A 26,322-nucleotide genomic window follows, 5' to 3' on the forward strand; every position below is an offset into this window, starting at 1 on the left:
CCAATCAAGAGAAATAGACTGGCAGAATGGGTCAAGAAGCAAAATCCAACAATATGCTGCATACAAGAAACACACTTAATTCAAAGGAAATTCATAGACTGAAAGTTAAAGGGTGGAAAGCAATACTCCATGTGACAGGAACCCGAAAAAAAGCAGGAGTAGCTATCCTCTTTGCAGATCAAGTAGATTTCAAACCCACACTGATTAAGAGAGACAAAGAAGGACACTACATACTTGTAAAGGGAAGAATCCAAGAGGAAGAGATGACAATCATAAATATCTATGCACCAAACACTAGTGCACCCAAATATATAGAACAAATACTAACAGACATGAAAAGTCACATATGCACTAATACAGTTGTAGTGGAGGACCTCAACACCCCACTGTCACAAATAGATAAATCAACTAGACTAAAAATAAGTAATGAAACACTAGAACTCAACTCTTGAACAAATGAACTTAAGAGATGTTTACAGAGTCTTCCACCCCACAAAATCAGAATACACATTCTTCTCAGCTGCACATGGGTCATTCTCCAAAATAGACCACATACTCACCCACAGAACATGTTTAAGTAAATGCAAAGGAATTGAAGTTATCCTCTGTATATTATCAGACCACAGTACGATGAAATTGGAGATCCATAGCAAAATAAACTCAAAAAATTTCATAAACATGTGGAAATTGAACAACACACTTCTGAATAACCAATGGGTCACAGAGGAAATTAAAGAAGAAATCAGACAGTTCCTTCAATTAAATGACAAGGACAATACAACATAACAGAATCTGTGGAACACAATGAAAGCAGTCTTACGAGGGAAATTCATAGCAGTAAATATGCATATTAGGAAAACAGAATGAGCCCAATTAAACAACCTGATGCTGAACCTCAAGCTTCTAGAAAAAGAAGAGCAGGACAACCCCAAAGCTCATACAAGGGAGGAAATTATAAACATCAGAGGAGAAATCAATGAAGCCAAGAGTTGGTTCTTCAAAAGAATCAACAAAATTGACAAACCTTTAGCCAACCTTGTCAGAAAAAGGAAAGAAAAGGCTCAAATACATCCAATTAGGAATGAAAAGGGTGAAATTACAACAGACCCAGCAGAAATCCACAGGATCATCAATACCTACTTCCAGAACCTATGTGCCAATAAGATGGACAACACAGAAGAAATGGACAGATTCCTAGATACATATGAATTACCAAAGTTGAACGAAGAAGACTTAAAAATTATGAACAACCCAATATCAACCAATCAAATTGAAAATGTAATTAAAAACTTATCAACTAAGAAAAGCCCAGGCCCTGATGGCTTCACTGCTGAATTCTACAAGACATTTAGAGAGGAACTGCTGCCACGACTGTTTAAAATCTTTAATGAAATTGAAAGGGAAGCAGTACTCCCAAATTCTTCCAGGAAGCAAGCATCACCTTGATCCCCAAAGCAGAGAAAGACCCAACTGAAAAAGAGAACTATAGACCAATCTCACTAGTGAACATAGATGCAAAAATCCTTAATAAGACAATGGCAAACAGAATGCAGAAGATCATCAAGAAGATCATATACCCTGATCAAGTGGGATTCATCCCAGGGATGCAGGAATGATTCAATATATGAAAATCAATCAATGTAATACAGTATATCAATAGAGCCAAGGACAAAAACCATATGATTATCTCCATAGATGCAGAAAAAGCATTTGACAAAATCCAACATGCATTTATGATAAAAACCTTACAAAAAATTGGAATAGATGGTCTCTACCTCAAACTGATAGAAGCCATCTATGAAAAACCAACAGCCAATATCATACTAAATGGTCAAAAACTGAAATCCTTCACACTAAAATCAGGAACAAGACAAGGATGTCCACTATCACCACTCTTGTTCAATATAGTTCTGGAAACATTAGCCACAGCAATTAGACAAGAGAAAGCAATAAAAGGAATAAAGATAGGAAATGAAGAAGTCAAATTGTCATTACTTGCAGATGGCATGATACTCTATATAGAAGACCCCAAGAACTCCACCAAAAACTCCTACACTTAATAACCAATTTCAGTCAAGTAGCTGGTTACAAGGTCAACACACAAAAATCAATAGCTTTCCTCTACACAAATGACAGACTCACTGAGAGAGAAATAGGGCAAATAATTCCTTTCACAATAGCATCCAAAAAACTGAAATACCTAGGAATCATCCTAATGAAAGAAATCTAGACCTCTTCTCTGAAAACTATGGCACTCTGAAAAGAGAGATTGAAGATGATATCAGAAAATGGACAGACATCCCCTGCTCCTGGGTAGGAAGGATTAATATAGTGAAAAAGGCCATACTTCCAAAACTGCTATATAGATTTAATGCAATTCAAATTGAGATCCCAGCAACATACTGCATAGACCTTGAGAAAACAATCCAAAAATTCATTTGGAACAAGAAGAGACCCAGAATAGCAAAAGCAATTCTAGGTAACAGAGACATGGCAGTGGGTATCACAATCCCCAACCTGGTACTATACTACAAAGCTACTGTGATAAAAACAGCATGGTACTAGCAAAGAAACAGACTTGAAGACCAGTGGAACAGATTAGAAGGTGAAGAAACAACACCAGACACACTCAGCCATCTCATCTTTGACAAAGGAGCCAAACACCCTCACTGGAGGAAAGATAGCCTCTTTAATAAATGCTGCTGGCAAAATTGGGCTTCAACTTGCCAGAGATTAAAACTAGACCTATATCTCTCACCATGCACTAAACTAAAATCAAAATGGATTAAAGATCTAAATATTAAAATAGAAACTCTGAACCAGTTGGAACAGAGGTTAGGTAGAACTATTGAAGACATCGGTGTAGGAAAAGATTTTATGAACAAAACCTCAGTTGCCCGTGAACTAGTACAAACAATCAACAAGTGGGATCTCGTCTTATTAAAAGGCTTCTGCACAGCAAGGTAAACCACCAGCAGTGTGAAGAGACAACCCACAATGTGGGAAAAAACTTCACCTGCTCTTCCTCAGACAAAGATCTACTATCTCGAATCTATAAAGAACTTAAAAAGATGAGACCTCCCAAATTTAAAGACCCAATCCAAAAATGGGCAGCTGAAATGAAGAGACAAAGAAGTAGAAATAGCCAATAAATACATGAAAAAATGTTCAACATCACTGGTCATTCGAGAGATGCAAATGAAAACAATGCTGAGATTCCACTTCACTCCAGAAAGAATGGCTGCTGTTACGAAATCAACCAATAACCAATGCTGGCGGGGCTGTGGGGAAAGAGGAACCCTGCTCCACTGCTGCTGGGAGTGTAGACTGGTGCAAGCACTCTGGAAATCAGTATGGAGATACCTCAAAGAACTAGGACTGGAAGTCCCATTTGACCCTGCTATTCCCCTGCTGGGGATCTTCCCCAAAGAATTAAAAGAATCATACCACAGTGATATATGTGTGCCACTGTTCATAGCAGCACAGTTTGTAATAACTAAAACTTGGAAATAGCCCAAATGCCCATCAACTGGAGACTGGATAAAGAAAATGTGTTTTTTTTTTATAAAATGGAGTACTACTCAGCCATAAAAAATGAGAAATTAGAGACATTTATAGCTAAGTGGATGCACATTGAGGGGATACTCTTAAGTGAAATAAATAGGACACACATGCAATAAATACCAAATAGTTTCTCTGGTGTGAGAAACTGAAAGTGTAAATAAGGACTAAATGTATAATAGGTAATGTGAAACAGGAAGAAAAGGGGCAAAGGGGAAGGAAGCGGGAGAGTTAGGGGAAAGAATAGAAGGGAATGGGATTAATATGAGAAAATGGAAAAATAGGAACAAAATCTTTGTAAATAGGGAGGAATGGAGGGCTTGAAGGGAGGGCTGGGCAAGGGTGAAAAAGAAGAACCAAGAGAGACTATGTAAAGGTGCAAATTTCCAATGATGAATGTCATTATATTGTATACCTAAAATGTACCGATGATTATAATGAATAATCGATAATGTAAAATAGGAAGAAAAGGTCCAAAGTGGGAGGGGTTGTGAGAGGGGCAGGGGAAAGGAAAGAAAGGAAAGGAAAAATGCTGAGGAATGGAAGAAATGGAAATAAAGTCTTTGTAAATAGGGAAGGTGGAGGGCATGAAGGGATGGCTCAGAATGGGGAAAAAATAAGAACCAAGATGCATTATATAAAGGTACAATTCCCAATGAGAAATGTAATTGTGTTGTATACCTACAATGTACCAATAAAAGAATTTAAAAAAAAAAGAAAATATATTCCTAGCTTGAAACCCTATCTATATGAAAACAACAGGCTCATATACATTTTAACTGATAAATTATATCAAACAATTAAAGCAGAAAAAAGAAGGAACACTTCTCCCCTCATTTTAGGAAATCAACATTGTGGTAATCTTAACACTGGATAAACATAATAGAAGAAAAAAGTATGAACATAGATAGAAATTTGTTTAACAAAATGAACTATTGGAAGTCAGATCTAGCAAGATGTACAAAGTGGTTTTCTTATAGGGATGGAAGTGTTGGTTCAGCATTGGAAGATCCACCCCCAAAAGTCATCATTTTAACAGGGGGAAGGACAAAGCCATATGATCCTGCCACTAGTTGGAGAAAACGTATTAGACTAAATTCCACAGCTGTTCATGGTAAAATCTATCAGGAAACTAGAAGTAGAACACAACCTTCTCAAGAGATCAAAGACATGTACTCCATACTTCCAGCAAAAACTCCTTATATGAATGGAGAAGATACAATGCTTTCTCCTTAAGGTGGGGAACAATGGCAGATATGCTTACTCTTTATCTGTCCATTAAACTTTGACACCTAGGCCCCACCAAAATAGTCTGGCCATAAAATGACACAATTAGGATAGGGTTGACAAAGTAGAAGCAAAATCTTTATATGTAGATGAAATGATCATCTACAGAGGAAATACTAAGAAATCTCTAGGAGTCCCTAGAACTTGTATTTGAATTTAGCAGCATTAGAAAACACAAGGTATATATAAAAATTCAGGTCTATGTATACTTGCTATAAATGAAGAATTGGATATTGAAATTTGAAAGTTATGTAGGAGTATAAAGGACCTAGAAAAGTTAAAAATCAAAAAACTAAAAACAAAAAACAGACCAAAAAAACCCCAAAACAGTGTTGGAAGACATTTAGGACCTAATTTTAAGACTTCTTCTAAAGCTACAATATTCAAGGCAGTGCTGGTGTAAGGAAGGACCTATAGATCATTGGAGTAAAACAGAGAATCTAGCAATAGAACCACACATATATGGTCCACTGAGTTTTGAAAGATTATTTAACATTAGCATTTAATAGAATACAAACTCAATTCAAGAGCCGAAGAAGAGATAGTGTTTTCAGCCTACAGCCCTAGAACACCTGGTATCTGTATATAAAAACTTAACATCAACCTTTTATTTCCACACATGAAAATAACTTTAAGGGATCTATGAACCTAAATATGAAAGCCTAAAAGTATAAAACTTTAAGAAGAAATTATATGGGAAAATGTTTATGAATTTAGGGTAGGCAAGAGCTACCTAGGATACAAAAGACATGATGTATAAAAGAAAAAAAATTGAAAATGAGATTCCATCAAAATTTAGAACTTTAAATGACATCATTAAAATGAAAAGTAGTCCTCAAACAGACCATATTTATAATGCATATAACCTATGACCAGAATATATAAAGAATTCTTAGAGCTCACTAATAGACAACCCAATTAAAAAGTAGACATAAGAAGATGACAAATAGCCAATATAGCACAAGGAAATGTGTGCTACTCTAGAATCAGAAAAATACTAATCAGTACAATAACAAGATTGAATTATACACTCATTAGGGAGATGAAGTTAAAAGTTTTAAAAGCCTTGACATGACTTTTTCCTTTTGTTGGATTCTCCCCCTTTGTGTTTAATTTGTCACGCCCAATGGATTCATTCTGCTGGTTTTCCTGGTGTTGTGATCCTCATTGTCTTTTCCTAGGGTATTGTCTAAAAGTTTTTGGAGTGCCAGTTTGGTATTCATGCAGTTCCTGAGGTGCTCTTTATCATGAAAGTATCTTATTTCTCCATCCATTTTGAAAGATAGTTTTGCAGGGTACATCAATCTGGGTTGGAGGCTGTTTTCCTTTAGGGCTTGAAATACATCACTCCAAGCTCTTCTTGCCTCGATGGTTTGCGTTGAGAAGCCTGCTGTGATTCTGATGGGCTTTCTTTTGTATGTGATTTGTTTCTTTTCTCTCACTGCTTGTAGAATTTTGTTCTTCTGTTGAATTTCTGGAATTCTAACTATTATGTGCCTATTTGTAGATTTTTTTTTTATTAAGGCTATTTGGAGTCCTATTTGCCTCACTTATCTATATGTCAAGTTCTTTTCCTCTCCTTGGGAAGTTTTCTGCCATCACTTCTGTGAACAGTTTTTTTTTTATGTCATCTGCACTCTCTCCTGTTTCTTCATTGACTCTAATCAGTCTTATGTTATTCTTCTTTGCATCATCTAGCAGCTACTGGATTGATTTCTCATGTTCCCTTACAATTTTAAAGCAATTTTTCTTTTCCTGGTCACTAATTGCAATCTTACTTTCTATATCTCAAATTCTATCCTCACATTGGTTCATTCTACTGCACAGATTTTCAATGGAGTTTTTAATCTCCTGGAAATCTGTTTGTATCTGTTTTATGGATTCCATTTGTTTCCTATGTTGGGATTCCATCATGTTCCTCAGATCCTCTATTTTTTTAATTTGTGTCCTCTCTAGATTTATTAATCATGTCTTGCACCATGATCAAAATCTTTGCTGTTATCTGAGTAATTATTTCTGATTTCATTTTTCCCAGATCCTCTTTTGTTGCCAGTTCAGAGAGTCCAGGTGGTTGAGTATCAGATTGTTCCATCTCGTTTCCCTTTGGGGTTGCTGTAGGTGATCCAGAAGTCTGTTTCTGAGGCTTGTTTATGTGTCTTCTTATTTCCACCGGGGGCAGGTGCTTCTGGCACCCACGAAGCTCACCTCCTCTGCCCTAGGAGCCTGGGATGGTGGCAGGGGAGCTTCCTTCTGGGTGCTGGAAGTGGCTCAGCTTCTCTGCCCTAGGAGCTTGTGTTGGCGGCGGGGGCGCTTCCTTCCAGATGCTGGAACCGGCTCAGCTTCTCTGCCCTAGGAGTGTGGGATGGCAGCAGAGGAGCTTCCTTATGAGTTCTGGGACTGACTTTTACCTTCTCTGCCCTAGGAGCCTGGGATGGCAGTGGGGGAAGCTTCCTTCTAGGTGTTGGAACTGGCTCAGCTTCTCTGCCCTAGGAGCTTGGGATGGCGGTGGGGGAGCTTCTTTCCGGGTGCTGGGACTGGCTCCGATTAAAACTATTGAAAGTATGCAAAGCAGACTGAGCCAATCTGAAAAAAAATATCAGATATGGAAGACAGGATGGTGGTCAGTGACCATGAAAAAGAGATCTCTTAAAACTAGTAAGGGACCATGAGAAATCAACCCTATAGCTACTAGATGATGCAAAGAAGAATAATATAAGACTGATAGGAGTCCACAAAAAAGCAGGAGAAAGTGAAAATGACATAAAAAAAAAACTGCTCACAGAATTAATGACAGAAAACTTCCCAACCAGGGGAAAAAACTTGACATACAGATAAGTGGGGCATATAGGACTCCAAGTAGCCATGATCAAAAAAAAAATCTACACCTAGACATATAATAATCAAGATCCCGGAAACCAAACAATAGAACAAAATACTACAAGCAGTTAGAGAAAAGAAACAAATTACATTCAAAGGAAAGCCCATCAGAATCACAGCAGACATTTCAACACAAACCCTCAAATCAAGGAGAACCTGGGGTGAGGTATTTCAAGCCCTAAAAGAAAAAAACCTCCAACCTAGACTGACGTACCCTGCAAAACTATCTTTCAAAATTCATAGGGAAATAAGATACTTCCATAACAAAGAACACATGAGAAACTTGATGAATACCAAACCAGCACTCCAAAAAATTCTAAAAAATATCCTAGAAAAAGACAATGAAGATCACAACTCCATGAGCCCCAATAGAGCAAATCCATCAAGCAAGGCAAGAAATTAAAAGGAGAGGGGGGAAAATAAAAAAGAGCCAACAATAGGAAAATAACATGACAATGATAAGTCAATACATATCAGTTATTACCATCAATGTTAATGGCCTCAACTCACCAATCAAAAGAAACAGACTAGAAGAATGGATTAAAAAGCAAAATCCAACAATATGCTATATACAAGAAATGCACCTAGTTCAAAAAGAAACTCATAGACTGAAAGTAAAAGGATGGAATACAGTTTTCCATGCAACAGCAACCCAGAAAAAAGCAGGGGTAGTTATCTTATTTACAGACAAAGTACATTTCAAACCAAAACTAATTAAGAGAGACAAAGAGGATCACTACATGTTGTAATGGGAACAATCCAAGAGGGAGAGATGACAATCATAAATATATATTCACCAAATGCTAATGCTCCCAACTATACAAAGCAAATATTAAGGGACATGAAAAACCAAATAACCACTAATACAATTGAAATGGGGGACCTCAGTACCCCACGGTCACAAATAGACCATCTAGACAAAAAATCAACAACGAAATACTAGAACTGAACCAAGCTTTTGAACAAAGGGACTTAATAGATGTCTACAGAGTGTTCCACCCCACAAAATCAGAATATACATTCTTTTCAGCTGCACACAGGCCATTCTCTAAATTAGACCACATTCTAGTTCATAGAACATGTTTAAGTAAATGGAAAGGAAGTTATCTTGTGTATATTATCAGACCATAGTGCAATTAAACTGCAGATCAATATGATCAGAAACTGCAAGAAATTCACAAAAAGATGGAAATTGAATAACACTCTCTTGAACAACCAATGGGTTACAGAGGAAATGAAAGAAGAAATTAGACAGTGTTTGCAATTAAATGATAATGCCAGTACAATATACAGGAATCAATGGGACACAATGAAAGCAGTTCTACAAGGGAAATTCATAGCAGTAAATGCCCACACTAGGGAAACAGATCAAGCTCAAATAAACAGCCTAATGCTGAATCTTAGGCTCCTAGAAAAAGAAGAGCAAGACAAACCCAAAGCTTGTACTAGGGAGGGAATTATAAAGATCAGAGCAGAAATCACTGCAATGGAGACTAAGAGAACGATACAAAAAAATCAATGAATCGAAGAGTTGGTTTTATGAAAGAATAAATAAAATCAATGAAGCCTTAGCCAATCTTATCAAAAAATGGAAAGAAAATGTTCAAATCCATGCAATTATAAATGAAAAATGTGAAGTCACAACAGACCCAGAAGAAATCCAGAGGACCATCAATACCTACTTCGAGAATCTGTACTCTAAAATAATGGAAAACACAGAAGAAATGGACAGATTTCTAGATACATATGAATTACCAAAGTTGAACAAAGAAGATATAAAAATTCTAAACACCCCAATTGCAATGAGTGAAATTGAAAAAAATATTTACCAGCAAAGAAATGCCCAGGTCCTGATGGCTTCACTGCTGAATTCTACAAGACATTTAGAGAACAACTATCACTATTACTCTTAAAACTCAACAAGGAAATTGAAAGGGAAGCAATAATTCCAAATTCATTCCTGGAAGCAAATGTTACTTTGATTCTAAAACCAGGGAAATACCCAGCCCAAAAGAGACCTACAGGCCAATTTCCCTAATGAACATAGATGCAAAAACAAGATTCTGGCAAACAGAATACGGAGGGTCATCAAGAAGATCATACACCCTGACCAAGTCGAATTTATCCCAGGGATGCAAGAATGGTTCAACATCCGTAAATCAATAAATGTAATACACTATATTAACAGAGTCAAGGACAAAATCCATACGATCATCTCAATAGATGCAGAAAAAACATCGATAAAATTCAATACCCATTTATGATAAAAACCCGGCAGAAAATTGGAAGAGTGTCTTTATCTCAACTTGATAAAGGCTATCTATGAAAAACCAACAGCCAACATCATACTAAATGGTCAAAAACTGAAAACCTTCACACTAAAATCAGGAACAAGACAAGGATGTCCATGATCACCACTCCTGATGAATATAGTTTTGGAAATACTAGCCACAACAATTAGACAAGAGGAAGAAATAAAAGGAATAAAGAGAGGAAAGGAAGAAGTTAAACTAATGATATGATACTCTACATTGAAGACCCAAAAAAGTCTGCCAAAAGACTTCTAGACTTAATTGACAGATTCAGTAAAGTAGCTGGATCCAAGGCAAACACTCAAAAATAAATAGCCTTCTTGTACACAAATAACAGTCTCACTGAGAGATAAATTAGTGATCATGTCTAAAGGATATCTAGATCAACCTGGAGAGCTCTAAATGGTCAAAATTGGGAATATTTGAGCAACCATCTATATAATGAGTTTTAAATTATGAAATGCAGAATAAAATAAATATCTTCAACTACATGCTGATATAAATGAATGAATACATAAATGAAGAAAGAGCAGCTCTCTTCCTTCTGGAATAACACCAATTAATAAATGTAGAAGAAATGAGGAAACAGAAAATTAAAATTAGCTAAATATAACTAATTTTTGCAGACACAATCCACTAACACACATTAAAATTAGTGACCAAAAGTGCACTTTTCATAACCTCAAAATATCACCCCAAATTATTTATTAATTAAAAGGTGAAAGACAATAACTTCTTACTACCTGGCAGATACTGCTTTACCCACAGGGTCAGGATTAACATCATCAGTCCTTAAGACCTAACATCTCAAACCCTCTGCTCCACTCATCATTTTGGTAGACAGTGAGACTTTGCCTAGTGAATAATGTCTTCAGTTTGCAACCTGTACCATAGAGTGCACCTTTCATAATACTTGATTTTCCACAAGTTTGTCACTGCTAAAAAAAAAAAAAAACTAACTAAATTACATTTTTAATCTCTTAAAAATAATGCATTTTCTTGTCAGAAAACAAGTTAGAGGATGACTCAGACCAAATCCGTTAGTTAAACATATATATATATATTTATATGTAAATATAAGTATAATATATAGATATATAAAAATAATCACAATATAGAAATATATTATATTTTTATATTTATATAAATTTATATAATATTTGTTTAATATTATCTGTGTTTCGCTTATAGGATTGGTAGAATTTCTAGAAAGAAAACAGAGACCATACAACTTAAATTACTAATTACTCTAAATTTAATAAGAAAAGATTTTAATGAAAGACATCTTTGGCTCACTCATTACATACTCATAATGGATACTTTTACTCTTCTATTGAATCAAACATATCCTAGGGCGTATGACTTTAGTTTCTAGTCTATATAGCTGATCATCGAGTTTAGGCACTAACATTTTAAGTACTTGATTAAAATGGTTATTTATTTTTATTTCTTTAAACCATAGAATCAATGTTCAATACAGTACAAATATGTATTTTTGCTTAAAAATTTATGAATTCATAGTTACAACTTCAATTGGCATTGCATTGAATCTATATAGTAGTTTTGGAAGTATGGCCATTTTCACTATATTGGTTCTTCCTACCCAGGAGCAAGGGATGTCTTTCCATTTTCTTGTATCTTCTTAGATCTTTTTTTCACAGTGCTGTAGTTTTCAGTGTACAGGTCTTTTGCTTTCTTTGTTAGATTGATTCCTAAATATTTCATTTTTTTGGATGCTATTGTAAAAGGAATTGTTTCCCTAATTTCTCTCTCAGTGAGTCTGTTATTTGTGTACAAGAAGACTATTTTTTTCTTTGAGTGTTGACCTTGTATCCAGCTACTCTATTGAACCTGTCAATTAAGTCTAGAAGTCTTCTGGTGAAGTTTTTTGGGTCTTCTATGTAAAGTATCATATCGTCAGCAAATAATGACAGTTTAACTTCTTTTCCTATCTTTATTCCTTTTATTTCTTTCTCTTTTCTAATTGCTGTGGCTAATGTTTCCAGAACTATATTCATCAGGAATGGTGATCATGGGCATCCTTGTCTTGTTCCTGATTTTAGCGTGAAAGTTTTCAGTTTTTGACCATTTAGTATGATATTGGCTGTTGGTTTTTCATAGATAGCCTTAATCAGGTTAAGGTAAAGACCTTCTATTCCAATTTTCTGTACGGTTTTTATCATGGATGGATGTTGGATTTTGTCAAATGCTTTTTCTGCATCTATTGAGATGATGATATAGTTTTTGTCCTTGATTCTGTTAATATGGTGTATTACATTTATTGATTTATGAATGTTGAACCATCCTTGCATCCCTGGGATAAATCCCACTTGGTCAGGGTGTATGATCTTCTTGATGATCCTCTGTATTCTCTTTGCCAGTATCTTGTTGAGGATTTTTGCATCTATGTTCATTAGGGAAATTGGCCTGTAGGTCTCTTTTTGTGTTGGGTCTTTCCCTGGTTTTAGAATCAAAGTAACACTTGCTTCCAGGAATGAATTTGGAAGTATTGTTTCCCTTTCAATTTCCTTGATGAGTTTAAGAGTAATGGCATTAGTTCTTCTTTAAATGTCTTGTAAAATTCAGCAGTGAAGCCATCCAGACCTGGGCTTTTCTAGAGAAAACAATCCAAAAATTCATTTGGAACCATAAGAGACCTAGAATAGTTAAAACAATTCTAAGCAACAGAGACATAGCTGGGGGTATCACAATCCCCAATTTGAAGCTATGCTACAAATCTACTGTGATAAAATCAGCATGGTACTGGCAAAGGAACAGACCTGAGGATCAGTGGAATAGATTAGAAGATCCAGAAACAACTCCAGACATGCTCAGCCAACTCATATTTGACAAAGGAGCCAACCACCCTCATTGGAGGAAAGATAGCCTATTTAATAAAAGGTGTTGGAAAAACTGGATTTCAACCCCTGCCAGAGATTAAAACTAGCCCCATACCTATCACCATGCACTAAACTAAGATCAAAGTGGATTAAAGATCTAAATATTAAGACAGAAACTCTGAACTTGCTGGAATATAAGTTAGGTAGAACTCTTGAAGACATTGGCATAGGAAAAGACTTCATGAACAAAACCTCAGCAGCCCGGGAACTAGCAGAAAGAATCAGCAACTCGGATCTCATCTTATTAAAAAGCTTCTGCACTGCAAAAGAAACCACCAACAGAGCTAACAGACAACCTACAATGTGGGAAAAAATTTTTAGCAGCTGTACCTCAGACAAAGGACTATTATCTAGAATATATAAAGAATTGAAAAAAATCAGACCCCCCAAATTCAAAGACCCAATTCAAAAATGGGTATCTGAAATGAACAGACATTTCTCAGACAAAGAAGTAAAAACAGCAAACAAATATATGAAAAAATGTTCAGCATCACTGGTCATTTGAGAGATGCAGATGAAAACAACCCTGAGATTTCATCTCACCCAGAAAGAATGGCTGCTATCAAGAAATCTACCTATAACAAATGCTAGTGGGGATGTGGGGAGAAAGGAACCCTTCTCCATTGTTGGTGGGAGTGCAGACTGGTGCAACCACTGTGAAAATCAGTATGGAGATACCTCAAAGAACTAGGACTGGAGGTCCCATTTGACCTAGCTATTCCCCTGCTGGGTGTCTTCCCAAAAGAATTAAAAGAATCATACCACAGCGATATATGTGTACCCATGTTCATAGCGACAGAGTTTGTAATAGCTAAAGCTTGGAAACACCCCAAGTGCCCATCAACTGGAAACTGGATAAAGAAAATGTGTGTTTTTTATAAAATGGAGTACTAGTCAGCCATAAAGAATGAAAAACTAGAGTCATTTATAGCTAAATGGATGCACATTGAGGCCATACTCTTAAGTGAAATCAATAGGACACACCTGTGTAAATACCAAATCATTTCTCTAGTGTGAGAAACTGATAGTGTAAACAAGAGTTAAAATGATTGAAATGAATAATTGATAATTTGAAGTAAGAAGAAAGGCCCAAAGACAAAGGAGTGAAGGGAGGAGAAGGGGAAAGGAAAAGAGGGAAAGGAAAAACTATGAGAAAAGAAAAAGTATGGAAATGAAATCCATGTAAATAGGGAAGGGTGGAGGGGGTGAAGGGTGCACAGGTAATGGGGAAAAAAATAAGAACCAAGATACATCATGTACAGGTACAAACACCCAATAATAAATGTAAACAAATTGTATACCTAAAATGTACCAATAAAAGAACTAAAAAAAAATTTATGAGTTCAATTTTGATTTTCATTTAGTTAACATCAGTTTACTTAGAATCGGTTATTTTTATCAAGATTTCAGTTTATTGATCACACCACCTGGTTGAAAATGAATCCCAGATGTTAAATAATTTGTGCAACCATTACAAATACTTTTCGTGATTACTGCTTTTTGACCATGACATTTCTTAGTCAATTGAACTATGGTTGTGTGTGTATATGTATTTCAGTTGGCTTTTTAAATTTCAATTTCTAAACAATTATGTTGGAAAAAAGTAGCTAATTGATCAGGAAACAGATCATAAGCCTACAAAAAACATGCGTTTAGAGGGTGAGTCTAGAGATAGAAACTTAGGTAGAAATATAAACACTTAAAATAAGAAAATAACAAATTGGAAGACTAAGAGCTGATCATGTGAGTATGAAATAATAAAAATGACCATCTCTATAATGCCTTAAACCCCTATATATTTTGGGTCTAAATACTTTATCTCTTTACCTTTAAATGTAAAAATTATTTGAAACATCTTTCTATAGGGAGAGGAAGGGAAGGTGATAAAAAAAAGTAATTAAGGTATGTTATGTGCATGTACATATCCCCCATGATAAATGTGACCATTATGTACTGCAAACATGTACTAATAAAAAAATTAAATAAAATGATAGAGATATAATCTAGCCTTTCCTCTAAGATGATGGCTCAAAAGTTGTTCTTTTGTTTACTACTGACATTTGGAAAAGTATGCTTTAGTTCTCATCACCTATCAGTAATGACACCAACATTTTTTTAAATTATCAAATTGTGGAAATTTATATTTCTTGAATATAAAATGTCAGTGCATTTAAAGTTTTCTCCCACAATAACTAATTTTTAATAATCTTTAAATTGATGAACCACATCACAAGTTGCTCACCAATGTCTTCCTTTTTATTACTACAATGAGTTTTATATTATCTTTATACTTATCAGTTTTTTGTGTCAAATCAGAATTTAAATATTTCCCTGTGGTTATATGAGTAATTTCTTTATCAATCACATTATAAAACATGAAATAGTCTATTACTTTTATTCACAATAGAGTTATCAAAACATTAAATAAAATGATTTTGTACTACTATAACAGGCATTTCTTGGTTTTGCAATATAATGAGATTTAGTGACAAGTAGCTGCTATCCATTCAAAGTGTAAATGACATTTAAAGATGTCTATAGGAACTATAATTTGATATAAATATATTTGTGTTTTCTTGGTCACAAGTCCATCTAATATCTCTTGTGTTTATTTCCTACTAAAGAATAATTGAATTAATGTGATTTTTTTCTCCCATTCGAATTTTTGAAAGCCTTGAATTGTAACTAAATGAGCCCAGTGATCTGCAATTAAAACTTCCACTTAAAAATCCCTACTTCAGAGATTGGAAGTGTTTATAAATATGGATTACATCTCTCTCTTTCCCTCCCTCATTCCCTCCCTCCTCCTCTTCCTCCTCTTCTTGCCCCCCCCCCCCCCGTCTACCTCTCTTACACTGTTCTCCCATTTTTGTCCTGTGTCGTAGGATATAGCTTAGCAGTATCAGCCAGGGCAAGCTTAGCAAGATCATCCATGAAAACGGAGGTTACAGAATCTTCATACTCAGAAACATGACCCGTGAGGCTTTGATCTGTTATCTTTTACTATTTTCTGTATCAGATTAAATGTAGTTTGATTGCTATATAACTCAGACATTAATGAATTAACTTTTCTAAACTAAATGTTGCATAATACTTTAGATTACACATGTATGTCTCATTTAATCTTCTCAAAATTCTGTGTGCTGCCATTACCTAGAATTTAAGATTTAAAAAGCCCAGATATAGAATACTTTAATTAATTAAGTTTAAAAACACAGATACATATCAATGGAACTAGAACCTGGGGATTTTACAAATAAAATTTAAGTGCTTTTCTGCTGGACAAGAAAAGTAGTATGTCCAAACTTTATTGTTTGGTGTTTTTCAGTATAAAGAATAGTTACTATGAAAATGAAAGCTAACACATTATTAGCTGCTCTACTAGATTAAAAGAGCATTTACATCAGAGTATTCACAGTCCTGAAAAACTCAATCCTTATATTGTCTCAGGGGAAATTCTCATAAGTAGAGGCTAGACATTCAAACAAGATATTTGCCTCTAGAAGTAGGTGAGAATGTTTTAGTTTCATTGTTAGCTGAAAAGAAAAACAAAATACTGCTCAATGTGTAGTTAAGGAAATTCAAAACAGCACATAGTTTTGTGGGCTCTGAGAAGTTTTCCTAGAGAGAATTCACTGCAGTTGACAAATGCACGAATAATTACTGCAAAAATACAATCCCATATGTCACAGTTATCTTGCTTTGGATGAGAGAAAATCCATTTTTGAGTGAATTGCGTTTTCAGCTCCAGTGCTTGCTTCAGCAGCACATATACTAAAACTGGTTTTCAGCTCCAACAAAGTTATTTATTCAAAACTTTAGTCTTTCCATCATGTTGCTTTCTCCTGTGGAAACAGAATACACCTTATTCTAACAGTGGAAAGAGGAAAGAATGCTGAGCTCTGGTCATGAATATTTTATTATGTATAGAGACAGAGATCACGGGGTGGGGCAGATGAGTAGCAGGAAATAAATGTGATGTTTTCAAATTCTCAGAGGAGGTTTGTATTAAACTGTCTTTGCTAGCTTGTTTTCTGCCTGGCTTTTACACTTTAAAATCTAATAATGAAACCTTTTGTATATCTTGAGCTTACTTATTAGGTGAGGAGTGTAGCATCTACCAGAAAGTAAAATTATCCACGTTATATGGTACACTCAAAGAAAATACTATTGCAAATGGAACATGGTGAAGATATATCTTCAAGAAGAATAATCCATATTAATTTCTGTTGGAGAAACAATAGGTTAAAAAATAAATTGAGTGTTAAATTTTCTCTATACAATTGATTCTTTTTCTCCTCTTCCACTAATGCCTCCAATTTTTAGAAGACTTTCATCTTTAACAGTGTCATAACCCACTGGAGTTCATTTGGTCAGAAGTTAGTACTATTCATGACAATGTCTTAAGCTTATGCTCTTTAAGAAAAATTGAAGTCCTGTTTTCCTGACATAACAGCACAGACCACATACCAAATCCCACATTTTGCTAATTAGCTTCTCTGGGTAAAAAAGGAAGTGGATGGAAAAGTGAATAATGTAGTAGACATTACCAGATTTCCAATTTGGTGGGACCCAAGTCACTATGCCTCTGAACCACCTTCAAATGTGTCTATGTGAATGCTGTCATTCATCCTTGAATTCAGGGAGGAAAAAGGAATCATAACTCTTTGTGTAGCACAGCTGTTGGTAAATTTTTGTTCTGTTTTATGCAAAGTAGAATTTAAAAAGCTATAGTAACTTACCAATGAGCCCAATAATAATCCATATCTGAGTCAGGTGCCATTTGTAATGAGTTTTAATATTTTTGAACATGTACCAAAAATGATGATCTCTATGCCACTTACTGGTCTACACACCCAATACTGAGAGGCCAAGTAACCTGAGAATCTATGAAAAAGAATGGTAAGCAATAGCTTAACTCATAACTAAAAACAGTTATGTCTCTATGATGAATGTGTTTCTATTTTTATAATACACACATTAACCATACAGATGCTTTTCTTTCTCAGTCAAAATGTGGGTGAGATAAGATTCTCTTTTTCTAAATTATTCTCAAGTGGCTGGCCATTGATTTTTGTTTTTAAGAACTAAATTCAGAATTAAAAGGCTGTGTGATTTGGTTGTACTTAATAAAAACATGAACTGACATTTTTTACTATTTACTATTGGCCAGTTACTTTACATAGGCCATTTTCATTTTATCCCAAAGACCATCTCATGTTCTGGAAAATGGCATCTGTCTCTGTTTTTCAGATGAGTCAATAATCTTAAGGAATAGTGCAGCTACTATGAGGTGAACCAATCTGTTGATAATAGAGCCAAGCCCTGACTCTTGACTATAAATGCAAATATTAAATTTAATTGCCATCAGTACCTCATATTAAGATGTACATAAGCAATAGGTTCTGAATAACATAGCTCCTATCTGAACATAGCATACTAAACATTCAAATTTTAAAAGTCAGTAATGGTAATATAGATTTTTCAGAGATACATAGTTAAAGGTTTCTTAATGCATGTTCAAAGAGAAAGATATTTAACAGGAGAGTTTTAAGTGGTGATCTGATTATGTGTTAAATAAAGTTTATTATGTCTGATAATTCTTTGATTAGTTTGATTATTTTCAGTATTAATAGAAAATTTTAATACTAATTCTTAGGAAAAACTAAAAATATATTATAATATAAAATTAATATAATATAAATATATTAATAAAGTATAAATAAGATAATTTAATTAGTTTTATTTTCTTGGATGAAAATATTACTCTTGCAAAATATATTAAATTATATAATTGTTATGCAGTAGATATAATTATATCAATCCTATAACTGTATTCCATGACAAAGTGACTTGCCTTCTGATACTCGGAAATATATCGAGACTGTCTTAAAACTCTGAATAGAAATCATGTCTATTTGTGCTTTATTCAATTTCGCATTAAATTAAACACACTTAAGTTTTTAGAACCATTCTTGTGCTATTTTCCTCCCTCCCTCCCTTCCTTTCTGCCTTCCTTCCTTCCTTCTTTCTAACGTTTTGTGATGGGTATGAGACCCAAGGCTTCACTGAATCCTTGGAGCCTTTCTAGAATTTTTCATTATCTATGCAAAGTATTACTTTTTAGCAAGTTCTACTGTTCTTAGAAATGGTGTTTTAACACATAGGACATTCATTTGAGAAGAAAGTTTTAGCAGAAAATTACATTCCATGAACTACAAATAAGTCAGAGATGAATTTGCAAAGGGGGAAGGCAGCATAAAAAGAGTTAAGATGTGTTATGTATATATATCAATTTCCCATGATGAATGTAATTGTTATCTACCTCAAATATGTATTAATATAAATATAAATTTTAAAATATTTAAAAATTGAGAAGTAAACTTAATTGGAAAATCCTTGCAACAGATCTAAGATATAAATTTACATTCCCAAGGGAGTCATAAACATTTTTCAGATGAAATAGATCTTTTCTTTTCTTTATTTATGTCACAAGGTACTGGCATTTTTATAGAAATATATAAGCCTTCTAAGTGTGTACCTTGATTACCTACAGTTCATAGATGTATATAATGGAACAAAAACAAATATTTCTTATTATTAAGGAGAAAAATGAATCAGTCTTCTGGGAATAGTTTAGATTGATCTGTAATGGACAAGATAGAATATGAACCTATAATTATGTTGGGGAAATCTTTGGACTGTCTGAGAATTGAACAATGATTAGTACCAGGCAGAAGACCTGGGATCTGGAACTTGTCTTGGTTAAAAGATTAGAAAGAATAACTTATTATTGTTCTTAGTTCTTTCATGAAGAATATGAAGTCTGTAGTTAGTCCCTTCCTACCTCATATATAGTATTTATTATTGCTCATCTAAAGAGAAATATTGTGATGAACATAAGCAAGGTTAAGATCTACATTTAACTCTGATTCACCCAATATATACATGATTGATCCTCATTATTTGTGGGTTTCCTGTTCGCACATTTGCCTTTTCATGCTTTTAAAAAATTTGTGTGCGTTATGTCGGTAATTTCAGTGTTTCTAGTATTGAAATACTGTCCTGTGCTCTTGTGCACAAAAAGGCTGTGATGGACCTTATGGAGGAAAGACATAGGTTTGATAAGCTTTGCTCAACTGTGAGTTACAGTGCTGTTTCCTGTGAATTCAATGTTAATGAATCAACAATATATATTAAGTAAGTAACAATATATAGTAAGCTGTCTCTCAAGAGATAAACAAATAAAACAAGCTTCTATATTGACTGGTTGATAAAAATGTTAGAGACAGAAATTTGAAGAAACCTAACCTTGCATTTCTTCTGGGAACAATGGTTCAGTATTTGGAATGACTTTATAGCACGAGTACTACAAATCTTGAAAAAAAATATTAGCAATACACAATTATCAGTTATTGAGCTAGGCCTCAGAGATTCAGGAACTGAGGACTCACCATTTATTCAATAGATACATTCATAATAAAATGATTACACAGAGTAAAGAAAGTGCTGTAGTGTAGATGTAATCCAGGTGTGTGGGGAATCACCTACCACCCTGGAGTTCCCAGGTAATAACAAACATCTGTAGCTGCACTCCTGAGAAAAAGATAGAAACGGTAAAGAAAGGGTATACTGCATGTAGGAAAGTGCAAAGTAAATGATGTTATATATTGATTTTTAAACAGAGCATAATGTTGGTGGAGTTCTGAGTCATGTTGGTACCATATTGTTACAGAAATACACTGTGGTGAATTCTGCCTCTTGCCAAAATGAACACTGAGGAAAAATGAAGAAAACTGAAGAACTCCAATGAAAAATTACGAACAGAAATAGCAACCCTCCTCTGGAGTCTTTAATTTATCCACAGCCATTGTAAAAAAGGTAGGAAAGCAAATTGTATTTGATTTTGCACTTTTAATTTTATTTTAAATTATTCACTATTGAAAAAACACAAAAGTACAGGTATTTTTTTAAACAAATATTCAATGGTTGACTTCTGCATGCCTATGAACTGTTCTAGGCCCTAGGAATACAATGGTGAACAAAAAGCAAAGGCATAGCCTTGGAGGACTTGACCTTCCAGTGAAAGAGGTAACTACATTAATAAAAGAAGAGGAAACTGGCTGTCATTACGGTGCTTATGACCTTGGTAAATCAGCTAATAAGAAAAAGGGTGATTTGGGACGACTTTAACTTGGGTGTCAGAACAGACAAGCCAGAATATTTGAGCTGAGAATTAAATGATGGAAAAATCACCTGTGAAGACAATACCTGCCACTAGCCCGAATCTAGGTGGATGTGGTCAAGGGTTGGAAAGCACACCCATATTGCTTAAAGAGGGGATTTGAAGAAGCTTGATGTAGGAGATGAAGTGGAGAAGCCTTTTGAAAGTGGAAATGTGTCTTGATTGTATTCCAGTGAAGGTAGAAGTCATTGAGAAACCATTAGCAGAGAAATAGAAGAATTCATAGGTATTAAGCATCTCTAATGTAAAAACCTCATGTCTGAAATGCTCCAAAATCCCAAATTTCTTGAGAGCTAACAACTTGCTCAAAAATGTTGTAGCTTTGGGAGTATTTTGAGTTTTAGGTGTTCAGATTAGTGATGCTTGGAAAGTAAAGTCTATGATAATATTTCAAAATTTCAAAGAAAACCAAAATCAGAAACAATTCTGGTCCCAGCCATTTTGGATAAAGACTATTCAAGCTGTACTATATTTTTAAAAAACCATTCTGCCTTATTTTTGCCAACTAGTTGGCATGTGGGTTTGAATAATGGAAAATTGTGTAGTATGTTCTCATCCAAGTAGGAAATGCTGGTAAGTTGGCTTAGGGAGGTGGCTTTGGAAATGGGATATTTTGGATCTTCTTCAGAGCATGGATAAAAATCATAGTCTTTATGAATCTCCAAACATAATTCTAATTTCCATAGGTCAGATCTGCATCCACTTGTGCTTTAATTTATAATCATCAACAGTAATTTTATTTCACTGCTTGAAAAAACTGTTTATGGTGTATTTATTTGTAGCCTGCTTCTGAAACATAGAGTATGTTGATGTCAAATTGTGAAAAGAAATAGAATTCTTCCTTGAAATCTCATATTTTAGGTGAATTATCTTGTAACACTTGGAGATGTGAGTCCTCTACAAGTATTTGTGACTCCTTTCGTGTTTTCTGCATAGCTACTGACTTCTAGAACTATTTTTCCCCAAACCACTAGGAAGCTGGATGTGTCAGAGGTGTCTTTCTAAATAAGAAGCATATGAATTTTTTAAGGACTAGAGGCTTAGGTTGGCCAAGAATGACTTCTAAGTAAAACTTTCCTATTGGGCTAATTTTGGATAGAACATGGAAGGAAAAATTAAAATACAACTTAAAATTGGTATTTTAGAAATAGAATGTATGAATTTAAACAAAATTTTTCAAAGAAACTATCATACTCAGGGGTGAAGGTATCATGTCTTAGAGTTCATAACCATTGTGTAAAGCCTAAAGGGGAGATGAACAGGTGAGGAATGGGTACAATGACCTTGGCAGATAGGTTTGAGTTTGCAAGAAGCAATCAGCCATTGCTGGAGCACGGACCACCTTGAAATCTGTGTTGTGAAGAGTTATTCAGGATAACTGAGCTGAATAATATTTTAAGATTTCAACAAAGTATGTAGTATTGCTTTTCCACTCCCATAAGAGTCTGAAAAGATTCTAAACTTGTAGAAATTCTTCACTTCAACCAAAATCCCTCTTGAAAATTTTGATTATCAAAAAACAGCCTTAGTACAGTGCTTATATCATGTTGGATAGATTCATCCAAGTGTACAAGGTACACACATGTCAAACTGTAAAGATTGTGAAGGATTCAGTACAGTGGGAGAAACTAAGCACCTGAAAACATCAGAGAAGTCTGAGACAAGACTGCCAGAGTCTTTTCTCCATCACTGGGGATGCACTTCATCTTTAGATCATAAAGTATCAAGATGTACGTCTGATACTTTGGTCTCAGGGAAGCCAAGGCTAAAGCTTACTGAGGGATATTTCTCCCCACAACTTAGGTAGTTAAAAGCAAGCTTTATGAACATCAGTCAATATGGTTTCAATAAACAGAGTAGACAAACTCTGGTGGAGTGTTTTTTTTAACAGAACCTTATAAATCACGAGATAGTACATTTCACCTTTGTCTTGGCCAAGAATCAATAACAAAGTTCTAGGTCTCCAGCAAAATAAGCACAGAGATACACAATATCAACTACAAATTAACTCTATCTTCATACACTCAGAGAAATGGGTCATAATGAAAACATCAGAGAAAGCCCAAAGCTGATATACCATATTCTGAGATTGATCATGTCATCTACAGGATTGCATAAATTCTTTGATTAATTGAAGACCATTAAAAGGATATCCAAGTTCTTAAGGGAAGTAATCAGATTCTGAAGCAATAAGGATAAAATAAGCTAGGAAGAGTGATAACATCTTAGTTGGATTATCCCAAAAGCAGCTATTGAGAAAAAAATTTTGATACTGCTGTTTATTTTGTAGGTGATGTCATATGCCTTTGTAGGGAAGTGAGTATGTGAGACAGGAAAAAGAAGGAAGACAGAAAAGAACCCTTGACACCTAGATATGGAATTACCAATGGAATTACCAATATTGAACCAAGAAGACATAAAAATTCTAAACAACCCAAAATCAATCAATGAAATTGAAAACATAATTAAAAACTTACCAACTAAGAAAAGCCTTGGCCCTGATGGCTTCTCTGATGAATTCTATAAGACATTTAGAAAAGAACTATTGCTACTACTGTTTAAACTCTACCATGAAATTGAAAGGGAAGCAATACTCCTGAATTCATTCCTGGAAGCAAACATCACCTTGATCCCAAAAGCAGAGAAAGCTCCAACTGAAAAAGGGAACTACAGGCCAATCTCACTAATGAACATAGATGCAAAAATCCTTAATAAGATACTGGCAAATAGAATGCATAAGATCATCAAGAAGATCATACACCCTGACCAAGTGGGACTCATCCCAGGGATGCAGGGATGATTCAACATATGCAAAACAATCAGTGTAATACACTATATTAATAGAGCCAAGGACAAAAGCAATATGACCATCTCAATAGATGCAGAAAAAGCATTTGACAAAATTCAACATGCATTCGAGATAAACACACTACAAAAAATTGGAATAGATGTTCACTACCTCTACCTGATAAAAGCCATCTATGAAAAACCAACAGCCAATATCATACTAAATGGTCAAAAACTGAAATCCTTCACGCTAAAATCAGGAACAAGACAAGGATGTCCACTATCACCACTCCTGTTCAATATAGTTTTGGAAACATTAGCCACACCAATTAGACAAGAAGAAGAAATAAAATGAATAAAGATAGGAAATGAAGAACTCAAATTGTCATTACTTCCAGACAACATGGTACTCTATATAGAAGACCCCAAGAACTCCACTAAAAGTCTTTTAGACTTAATAACCAAATTTAGTAGAGTAGCTGGATATAAGGCCAACACTCAAAAATCAATAGCCTTCTTGTACACGAACAACAGACTACTGAAAAAGGAACTGGAGAAACAACTCACTTCACGATAGTATCCAAAAAACTGAAATACCTAGAAATAAACCTAACGAAAGAAATCAAACATCTCTACTCTGAAAGCTATAGCACTCTGAAAAAAGAGATCAAAGAGGATATCAGAAAATGAAAAGACATCCCTTGCTCCTGGGTAGAAAGAACCAAAATAGTGAAAATGTCCATACTCCCAAAACTGCTATATAGATTTAATGCAATGCTGATTGAAATTGCAACAATATACTTCACAGAATTAGAGAAAACATCCAAAAATTCATGTGGAACAATAAGAGGCCTAGAATAGCAAAATCAATTCTAGGCAACAGAGACATGTCTGGGGGTATCACAATCCTCAACTTGAAACTGTACTACAAAGCTACTGTGATAAAACAGCATGGTACTGGCAAAGCAACAGACCTGAGGACCAGTGGAACAGATTAGAAGATGCGGAAACAACACCAGACACACTCAGCCACCTCATCTTCAACAAAGGAGCCAAACACCCTTACTGGGGGAAAGATAGCCTCTTTAATAAAGGGTGCTGGAGAAATTGGGCTTCAACTTGCCAAAGATTAAAACTAGACCTGTATCTCTCACCAAGCACTCAACTAAAATTGAAATGGATTAAAGATCTAAATATTAAAACAGAAACGCTGAACTGGCTGGAACAGAGGTTAGGTAGAACTCTAGAATATATTGGCGTAGGGAAAGATTTCATGAACAAAACCTCAGTTGCCCATGAACTAGCACAAACAATCAACAAGTGGGATCTCTTCTTATTAAAAGGCTTCTGCACAGCAAGAGAAACCAGCAACAGTGAGACAACCCACAATGTGAGAAAAAATCTTCACCTGCTTTTCCTCAGACAAAGGTCTACTGTCTAGAATCTATAAAGAACTCAAAAAAATCAGACCTCCCAAATTTAAAGACCCAATCCAAAAATGGGCATCTGAAATGAAAGACATTTCTCAGACAAAAAAGTAGAAATAGCAAATAAACATATGAAAAAATGTTCAACATCATTGGTCATTCAAGAGATGCAAATGAAAACAACATTGAGATTCCACCTTACTCCAGAAAGAATGGCTGCTATCATGAAATCAACCAATAACAAATGCTGGGGTGGCTATGGGGAAAAAGGAACCCTGCTCCACTGCTGGTGGGAGTGTAGACTGGTGCAACCACTGTGGAAATAAGTATGGTGATACCTCAAAAAACTAGGACTAAAGATCCTATTTGACTCAACTATTCCCCTGTTGGATATCTTCCCCCAAAGAATTAAAACAATCAGGCCGGCGATTTAACTCAGTGGTTTCGTCGCCTGCTGCGCAAGCGCAAGAACCTGAGTTCGATCCCCGGTACTAAAAAAAAAAGAATTAAAACAATCATACCACAGCGATATATGTGCACCCATGTTCATAGCAACAGTTTGCAATAGCTAAAACTTGGAAACAGCCCAATTGCCCATCAACTGGAGACTAGATAAAGAAAATGTGGTTTTAAAAATAAAATGGAGTACTACTCAGCCATAAAGAATGAGAAATTAGAGGCATTTATAGCTAAATGGATGCACATTGAGGGCGATACCCTTACGTATAATGAATAGGACACACATGTGTAAATACCAAATAGTTTCTCTGGTGTGAGAAATTGAAAGTGTAAATAAGGATCCAAATGTATAATAGATAGTGTAAAATAGGAAGAAAAGAGGCAAAGCGGAAGGGGAAGTGTGAGCATTAGAGGAAAGGAAAGAAGGGAATGGAATTACTGTGAGAAAATGAAAAAATAGAAACAAA

The 26,322-nt window shown here is 34.9% G+C and overlaps 1 protein-coding gene across 2 annotated transcripts in view; it reads left to right on the forward strand.

Annotated features, from left to right (window-relative positions):
• The window catches only part of Pak5 (p21 (RAC1) activated kinase 5), a 321,615-nt gene that overhangs the window by 121,321 nt on the left and 173,972 nt on the right, over positions 1-26,322 (forward strand). For both annotated transcript variants that reach the window (XM_004840815.4, XM_021255058.2), the window contains one exon: positions 20,673-20,818. The gene's annotated coding sequence lies outside the window, so the exon portion shown is untranslated. The remainder of the gene's footprint in view (positions 1-20,672; positions 20,819-26,322) is intronic.

Source organism: Heterocephalus glaber, unplaced genomic scaffold (assembly GCF_053883595.1).
Source record: "Heterocephalus glaber isolate CG9 unplaced genomic scaffold, H.glaber_assembly_v1.0 deba00001532, whole genome shotgun sequence".
Taxonomy (NCBI): Eukaryota; Metazoa; Chordata; class Mammalia; order Rodentia; family Bathyergidae; genus Heterocephalus; species Heterocephalus glaber.